The sequence below is a fragment of the Medicago truncatula genome, chromosome 7 (assembly GCF_003473485.1).
Source record: "Medicago truncatula cultivar Jemalong A17 chromosome 7, MtrunA17r5.0-ANR, whole genome shotgun sequence".
Taxonomy (NCBI): domain Eukaryota; kingdom Viridiplantae; phylum Streptophyta; class Magnoliopsida; order Fabales; family Fabaceae; genus Medicago; species Medicago truncatula.
Genome location: NC_053048.1, coordinates 13225344 through 13235556, shown reverse-complemented (window position 1 = coordinate 13235556; position 10213 = coordinate 13225344). Strand labels below are relative to the sequence as shown.

At 29.4% G+C, this 10213-nt stretch overlaps 1 long non-coding RNA gene across 1 annotated transcript; it reads left to right on the top strand.

The window, feature by feature from the left end:
• Positions 1-7749: 7749 nt before the first annotated feature.
• On the top strand, positions 7750-8395 carry LOC120577202 (uncharacterized). Its single transcript, XR_005643279.1, has 2 exons — positions 7750-7905; positions 8013-8395. It is a non-coding gene; the product is annotated as an uncharacterized lncRNA (long non-coding RNA).
• The last annotated feature ends 1818 nt before the right edge of the window (positions 8396-10213 follow it).

Here is a 10213-nt window from a genome sequence, read left to right as displayed (position 1 = left end):
ATTTCTTCTATGTTCATTAATATACTGTTAATGATAATAAATTAAAATATTAAAAATTAAACCCATTCCATTGTCCTGGTTAAATTTATTCCTTTTGATTGAATTTATGTTAGTAGAAAAATTGATGTTAAGGTCAATAAAATTTCTTGTGCTGCCACTTTAATTTAATGTGCTGCCACTAAAATTTTCAAGCATTACACAATTGGCTTTTTGAATAAAAATAAATGGGAAAATACACATGTGGCATGACACCTCCGCGTTGACCTGGTCAAAATTGACCAAAAAGTCTGTTTTGCAAAGGGGCTAAAACATAGGGGTTTAAAATTTAATTTTTTTTAATAGGGGGCCAAAATCGCACCATTGTGAAAGTTAGGGGGTTAAAACTGCAGTTTAGCCTACATTTTATTAGAAATAATTCTTATGAGTCTCATAAGTCCTAACTCAACTAGTAAAAATGTAGAAATTGTTAGGCCGGACATCATGATCGGAGTTCGAACCTCGGTACCTTCAATTTGTGTGTGTGAGTTTATGATGACTTTGTCATCTCTTCTATCTACCAAAAAAAGTAAATATTATGAGTTAATGTTGTTTGGATAGTTTGAAGCAACAAATTTTGAATGTGTAATGATCAAACTATCATTTTAAAAGAAAATATCACATTGTCATTAGATAATTATTTCAGCTTATCATGCATGGATTTTATTCGTTCCAAAATTTATTTTAAAATAATATTAATTTATAAGAGTTATTTTAATAATAATTTTTTATCAATTGGGTGATTTTTAATATAATACTATAAGCATAAAAAGATATAAAAAAAATGATAAATTATACAATTGTAAACGAATATATATATATATATATATATATATATATTCTTAATACATAATCATAAATTTCTAAATTCTCAAGTGCAATATAATATCGAAAGATTATTATAAACTAGGGCTGGAAATTATTCTTTATGAAAATTGGGAAATAATCAAAATGAGACTTCACTCAAAAAAAATTATATGAAATTATATAGTTTTAATGTATATATTAGTGTTTCTTATGATGTTTTAGATGGTGCTACTCAGAAGTTTCTAATAGTTGGATATTGTATTGGACAATGTCACATGAAGTGTGAAGACTGCTAGTAGCCTAATTTGGATGAACCATGATAATTTTTGTATGTGATATTCTTACCCTTAATAGTTTACTATTTGTTTTAAACACCTAACACAATATCACGATCATAAACTTCATTTATAATTTATCCAGAACATTTTGATCATAATAATTATATATGTTTAATATTTAAATTTATCCAGAATATTTTGCTTCTTAATTAATCTTCAATGTTGTTTTATCATTCTACTTCTATATTAATCATACAACTATTATTTAGGGCATTATAGTCGTTGCCTATATTGCTTAAATATTTAACTATAATTTATCATTATGGTCCTTTGATAAAACAATTGCTTAATATATTTAAGACATTCTAATATTATTTGTCTAACTTTTACCAATAATTTTCTTTAGTAAATAAACTTGTTAAGTTTCAGGATTAAAATTGTAAACTTGCTTAGGACAAAATTGTAGAATGGAGAAATTGAAAATTAACACAATATGCATACATACTATGCATAATGGACATGATTGAAAATTAACTTAATATGCATACTATGAAGAATTGCCGAATTATAGAGAAGATTACCTTCTTTGGACCTTATTTCATAAATCAACTAGTTACAAACCCGTGCTTCGCACGGGTTGAATAACGTATCTTGTAAAAAAATTATTCGAAAATAAATATTTACCAAAATATTTATGAAAGCTCTACCAAGTCTTGATTCATGAAAAGAGGATATACTATGTTCATGAAATCAGGAAAACATGATCATAATTAAGTTGAAACTAATTGAGACCAATGCAGGGTAAAGGACATAGAAATAAATTTGAACTTCATCGAGTTTCTTTCTATTTTTTAAACAGTTTCACTTATCACCTATAGAAGTTGAGATTTGATTAGATATGATTGTCGGTAATGTTTTTTTGTATAATTAACCTAAACTTTCTTACAATATTATTAGTGCAATTTATCTCTGTATAAACTTCCTAACTCAACTCCTCTGGAAGCTCTATGAACATATAAGTCAAACATTTATTCAGAAAAAAAAAAAAATTTGATTAGTATCAGACGGCCAAAGGACTAAAGTTTAAAATAGTAATTTTACCACCATGACAATGATAATTTTTTTCAATCAAAGAAGGGTACCACCATTCCTATTCCTCAACTATACCATCAATTGTACCACAAAATATAAACGTATCACTCACCCTAACTTCCTTTAGTTATGCAATAGACTTCTTTGGATGGAGATGCAAGAAATCTTCATCTATCGATGGTTTACCCCTCGGACCAATAATCGGCACAGTGGGCTACTTCCGATTGAATTAACATCAAAACTGATACAATATGCAGACATTGAGGCGTAAACAAACGCAACACATACATATTTAATTAATGTGTATCAGAATCTGAATATATATTAAAAACCACGACAATCCAAATAAAATAACTAACCCTTTCTTAAATTCAGCAGCCTCTGATATATCCGGATTGATCATAATTCGGGTAGTATTCACTACATTTTACGGGGATCCATTCTCTACAAAAATTCAACCAATGACAAAACTTATAAGAATATAATATTCATACATTAAAATTTCAAAATGTTTAGAAGAAATAGACCAAAAACACACCACTGAAAATCTTCACTTTTGTGAACTGCATATCCAGCACATGCAAACCTTCATCAACTTTGGCCATGAGTTGTTTCAAGTGATCCACATAATATCCAAACAGAGCAATCTCACATTTTCCACTTGTGACAAAAATCAAACAGAAGTTTAAACGATGGTCCCTTCCATAAACAAAACGAAGATAAATCTTAACATGCCTCATAAAATAAGATATCAACATGTGATCAGTTAGTTGAAGCAAAATCATCTTGGTGATCTTCCCATCCTTAATATACTCCCTTACCTCCGATATTACAGTCATTAAGCCAATGCCATCTAAACAACAAAAACGATTAAGAAAAGAAAGAGGTAATCATAACAAAAAAAGGAACAATAACAAAGGGAAGCATAAGGAAAATAAGCAAATTAGGAAGATATGTAGATAACTCTATGAAAACAACAAACCAATCAAATAATCGGTGTCCACGGTTTGATGGTTAACCTCAACTATATTAGTCAAAGTTAATCCAAACATGGGAAGCAAGGGACCCTCAACAACACTCACTTTGGTCCTCATATGGAAAAACAACTTATAAGTATGGGTAGTTGTCCGGTACAAACCACTGCTTGGAGCAACTGAATTCTAATCTTATAAACGCATAATTGCTTGAATTCTAATCTTCCGATTTTGCCAAAGACATGTCCTGAAAATGCCCTTGACGACAATGTCGCACCTTTTTATTCTACTCTGTAAGGGGATGACACAAAGCGTTATAAAACATTGATGCATAAAAAGTGTCTCCTTCACTCTGATCAAGAAAAACTGGTGCAACTATATAGTAAACATTTTAATATTTTTATTAAAATTAGGTGTCATTGCATGAAAGTTATATTATGTAGTTCGTAACACCATTGTTTCTACAAATGTGTTTTCATGGAATGCTATTAACATTTTTGTCTTTAAATGTATGCAACATGTTTTAGCAATTTTTTACAGAGATGTTAATTTTCATTTGTTTCAACAATGTTGATGCATTTTTTCTAAGAATATTGGTTAAGATCATAGACGAATCAATTGGATGACATAATGCACTGATAAAGTTAATATTTTCCGTCTTATGCTACCAATTATAAATAAGAGTTTAACCGTTCTTGTTCATTGGTGACTATATTCAACCAACTATTTTTTTTTAAAAGAGGCAGAAATAGAAATCATAAATTATGATCAATCTTATGTGTTTCACATACTAAAAAACTTTAAAATTAAAAATAAAAATAAAAATTGTTCAACTTACATACATGATTTCTTTATCAGATTAGATTTTGGAAACAACCATTATTTTCTAGTTAGAGATTCTGACTAACATCTGAGAATCTAATTATATATGAAAGTCAAATAACTTTGCAAGAGTCTATGACATGTTTTCAAAAAAGCAGACAAAGAAAAGGTCAATCACTCCTTTATGATGTGTTTGGCCAGCTTAGTGGAAGACAATTGCGTTGGATTATAGGCATCAGATGCAATGTCATCTTGGTATTTTTAAGTGGACGAACGCTTTGCATGAGTGAAATTCCAAATCATTTTCACCACAAGCAGAGAAGGAAGGTTGTCACAATAAGGATAAAATTTTCATAGTTAAAATGAATATAATATTAATAATTACAATAACAAATCACAGAGAAATTCAATGTGTTTAATTATTATACCGTGGAAATGTTAAGGGAATCTGAGCACTTAGCAGAAGCATTATTCTTCTCAAGAATGAATGTCTAGGTTGGATTATCATAGATAATATTCTACAATAATAAAATGAAAATCAAATATAAGTGACAGAAAAAGAAACAGTCAAATCAATTATTAAAAAAAACACGACAGACACAAAGAACCTCATCAAGTTGTTGCTCCTCTGGCTGAAGATGAGACTTAATTTTTTTTTTTTTATGACAACAGGATCACGGGAAACACCTCAAACGAATGATTGATGATAGTATGGCTGATGGTTGACACGTAACACAAACTCAAGGCCGAGTAGTTTATATAGATGTTTTTGGTATATTTTAGGATCATCCTCATCGACCTTCATAAATAAATACAATTACATAAGTTATAATATCTATCAACCATGCGGAAAATAAGATGAAAACTAAATTAGGAATACCTCTTGCATAGTCTTCCTAAGAGCTTGGGCAGTAATATCAATAATCTGAAGACTTTCACTATCCCAGAACACAAATTTAGCCTTGTGACTATCATGAACAACTTGCACAACTACCTTGTATATGATAAAATGGATAGATTCAAAAACATATTATAAATGTGCCAAACAAAAAACACTAATCCACCACATGAAATTTTAAATATGTAACCTAGTCAATGGAGCATCAACATCATGTCCGCATGTACATCTATAGCTAGAACTATTTGACTTTGATTCCTTTGGATATTTGGTGCAACTCTTATAATACCATCTAAATTGGTCAGGATTGAATTTAGTTATTTTCCCAATAGTGATGCAGTATGTATCTTAACACAAATTAACAAATTTCGTTATAAGAATACCATACTTTTTGTGACTTTCAAAAAGATAAGAATTTATATTATTTGACATTATATTTGCTACATTCTTGGTGTCATTGAAACATACATGTTTAGTTTTTTTGAATAAAAAAAATATATGTATAATTTATTACAATATAAAGGTGCAAAATATATATAAGTATAATTTTTTTAGGAATCTATACTTGTAATTTTAATTAAAATCAAAATTTTATAAAAATAATCATATGCATTATGCAACGCTAAAAAAAATTATACGCATTAGCGTAACAAAAAACAGACAGACGGACATAAAATATTACTCTAAATGCTAATGTGTGTGGATATATTTGCGAGGTTGAAGATAGGAAATAAAAATATTTGGTATCATTAAAAGACAACGTGAATAAAAATATTTGTGAGGTTGTGATGATTAAACTATATTGAAATTAAATATATGAGTGATAAAAAGATAATAAAATTAAATGGAACGGTTCAAAAAATAAAATAAAATTAAACGGAAGAAAAAAAACATATTGAAATATAATATTAAAAAAATAAAGGAAAAGGTTCCCAACATGAGTTTAAGAGAAGTGCTTGTAAAATAAATTGTCGACAAGTAGTTTTTTGAGATAGCATTCCACAACTTTTGGCCAAAGCTCATTCCATTCAATTTTATGCATTAAACAAATATTTTTTTTAGTAAGTACTTAATTTGAGTGGTTTAATTTTGGCTCGTATCAAACATTTTGGCCTAACTTCTCCTTAAAAATGTAGAGAAGTTGAAAAAAAAGTCGGGTCAAACGGTGTCTTAATCTCCCACAACGACAGTTTAAAAATATATAATATATATATAACTAGTTACAAACCCGTGCTTCGCACGGGTTGAATTACCTTTTTTCGGAAAATATTGTTGTAAAGGAACAGATTATTGTAGGCAAACACATATTTGTTAATTTGGTTAAAAGGATACTAATTCAAATCATACATATTACATGTATATAAATCCGACTTGCCTTCAAATTATTCGTTTACCAGAATTTGAAAAACAATGATACATAAACATAGAAGTTGAATGATGAACTAAAATTCTAAAGTTCTTATAACAGCGTTAAATCAACATTCTTCTTTTCTAGACATTGTTCGCGGAATATAGAGTGTTCTAATATCTGTAATATGAAGAAATGAAATTATTTGTAATATTGTATTTGAAATCAATGTCAATATAATTTCTTACCAGAAATCCTTAGTTGATATCGAGATTGTGCAGTGACTTTTCTTAGTAGAAGCAAAAATTATTCGAGTTATGTGGTTTGCCTTGCAAAAATCTTTCCACCTAAGTCCCAAGTTGGTAGTAAAATTGACATTAGTCTATGCAAAAATTTGGAAGAAAAATAGTTTTGTGAATTTAATCAGCATTTCATTTCTAAAGTCGTTTGGAGTAAGTGTTATGTCAAAAAACTTAGTTTCATTTTCTTTCAAGCTTTGACTATGAAAACTTGGAACTGAGTTCTCTGAACATGACCACACTAAATATAGATTGTGACCATAGTATCAAAAAACAACTTCAACATTATCCGGAAAACCATGAAATTCTTTTAGTTGAGCACATCCATCGGATAAAGTAGGATTAATTAAACTTTCATTAAATTTTAATGGATTGACTCCTCCATCCTCATTCATGATTGCCCAGGGATCACGGATTGTGTGATGAAATTTTTCTACGAAAGTAGGATCAACTTCTGCATAGGACTATTAATAGTGCTATATGGTTATATATGTGATAGTAAAAAGTTAAAATTGTAGGAAGCATGTTGTAAAAATCATCAGTTGTTATGTTTTAAGTTGCCACATATTCCATATGCAAGTTAATGTGTTTCTTTCTCCTAGCAACAAATGTGAAAATTTATTTGTGTAAGCTATACGTTGTTGCACATGTATATTATATAATATAGATTGTTATTATAATAATATGTCAATATTTTTTTCCATATAGCATTAATTGAAAAATTAAAAGATGTTTTTGTATGATAGTGTGTATAAAAATATTTTTGAAGTTGTAATGATTAAATGACATTGAAATTACTTTAAAAAAATAATGAAATTAAATAAATTTTGTTTTATCTTAATTTTTTTTAAGACGATTAATAATATAGTAGTGCTTATTTGTGATTTATAGACACGTGTTAAGAAACATTAAAAAACAAAATAAATGATTTTTGTATTTGAACTATTAATTTATATCTTGAGAATATAAGTTAATATTTTTTGTAATGATATTGGAAGGGGCAATTTTGTTGTTTATGATGTCACATGAATTGTTTATTTGATAGTTTCTACATATCATAAAAATGATTGATTCTGCATTCCTAGGTTGTTACATGTGTCATATATAGTGTAATATATTTCATTCTCTCAACAACAAATGTATAAATTTATACATGCAAGATAATGATATTGGAAAAAATAATTTGGATGTTTATAGCGTTGTTTTTAATCTCTTTAGTATCTATTTAAAGACCTTTGAATGAGGTATCATGTGCATGTACACTAAATGATAGCAAAGTAATATTGAGATGGAATCTATTTCTTGAACTCATAAGTTAACTCAAAGGTGTATTGATGGCACAACTGCTATGGTAATCCTTTTTTTTTATTATTTTTTTTATTTCTACACCAATCTATCTATATTTTTTTTATACGATCATTGATAATGTTGATTTGTATATGGTTAATTTTTTTACAGCCTTTTCCAAAAAATGTTTCTGAGAAACTAATTATGAACGATCACAGTAGCTTAACTTTAGTAGATGAAGAAACAGAGACATTATATGAATGTGCTATTGTGACCGATCCAAGAGATGAAAATTTGAGGTACATTGGTGATGGTTGGTTTGAGTATATTGCCTCAAAGAAATTTGCAGTTGGATCTAGTTTAATATTTATTTATACGATTGAATCACGCATGTTGTATGTGACGCTTATTGAACGTACGTAGAGATAGTTAGCAATATATTGTAAGAATAAAGGTACAATGCGAAACTAAACTAATAAAGTTGTATTCCTATCCTTAATGTAATGTTAAATCTTTCTTATGTTTGTGTAATACATATTGATTGTTTTATATTATGAGATTTTGTTTTGATTCAAATTATTTTTATGGTTATGATTATCACGCAGTATTCAATTTAAATACATAATTAATATACATAAGTTATGCAGTTATTAAAAATATAGTACATTGGACAAAGTCAAAATTGTTAAGAGCAATTGTCAAAGGTTAAGTCAAAAAAACATTAGATATAAAGAGTGAAAGATAACTGAGAAGTAGTAGTGAGACAATGGAAATACACAACTTTCTTAGCAGATCAGCAAACCTGCTAGAGATCAAACTGATAAAAAACTGCAGCCTCCCAGCAGCCTATGACAGAACCGCAACCATAGCAGCAGCAGTGCAACAATCTCCCTTGATCTCGTGCAGGTTACAAAACAGCAGAAGCCCCCCAGCCCAAAACAGAACCACTACTGCGCCCAGAAGATACTCCCTAGCCTTAAATGCCAAGACACCATTTTGGGTTCCAATGTCATTCATAGCACAAACACGGCCGAATCTTCAACATAGATAGACTATTTGAGCAATTCTATTTTAAATTTGTGTCAGAAGCATAAATTGAAAGGAATTTGCCATGATAGCCTCAATCTCGGCCACTTTACATTTAGCTATTATTTAGAACAGGTTGTTCAAGAAAAGAAAAAAGGGACAGTTAAGGAACAACATATATAGATAGTGAGTTTAGCAACCAATTTCTTGAGGTTTAATCCATTTCCCTTAACCAAGTATTCGCACCATTCTCTCTGTTAGTCATGCCAATACTAAAGATAAACAAAAGCTTAGCAGATACTAATATAAACACAGTTATTTATAAGTACAACGTTGTGGATATTTTCGTACATCATATTTGACCATAACACATTTATTCTAGCAAGCTCTAATGTCAAACTTAATATATTACACTTGACCAAAAGCAGCCATGGTTGATGCAAAACCAAAAGCCATTATGCGAAGGATAAAACTACTATAGACCATAGATCAAATAACTTCGCAAGATACAATGGTATATCTTCCAAAAAATACCCAAGGATAAAACCGATCACTCCCTCTTAATTTGCTTGGCCAACTTGGTGGAAGAAAACTGTGTATGATTACAATCATGAGATGCAATACCATCACCATATTTTTCACCACAAGAACACTTCGCAGCTTCCAAACTGTTCTGAATCATTATCGCCACAAATGGAAATCAAATAAAACAGAGACAGTAAGTGTACCAGTTAGGCAAAATATGAGAGGAACATCCTTTGAATTTTTTTATCTTTAAAATAAAAAAAGCTGGCAGCTGCTCATTGTGTGTCCTGCATAGTTAAGTTATGAAAAGGAAAGTGTATTAGAAAATGATATTTATCATGTAATGACAATGTAAAATTAAACATTTAGAATTGAATATTTACTCATTAGATGCTAACCTCAGTTTACATTTTGAAATACTTCTCTAAACACAACATTTGTTGTATTAGATAGCCTCTTTTTGGATTTATCATGTATTAGTATCTTTAGACCTTCCTTGCTTTTGACTCTAGATAAGGCAACATATAATTGTCCATGACTGAATACATCTTTAGGCAAGTACAAACCAACATGATCCAAGGATTGGCCTTGCGATTTGTTAATTGTCATTGCAAAAGATACAACAATTGGAAATTGCCTTCGCACAAGTTTGAACGGCCAGGGCGATTCTGAAGGTGACATTGACATTCTCGGAATATATACCCGATTTCCAATATTTTTTCCAGTTATAATTTTTGCTTCAATGACATGATTTGCAAGCCTTGTGACTATTAATCGAGTTCCATTACACAAACCTTCAGCTTGATCTATATTCCTTAATA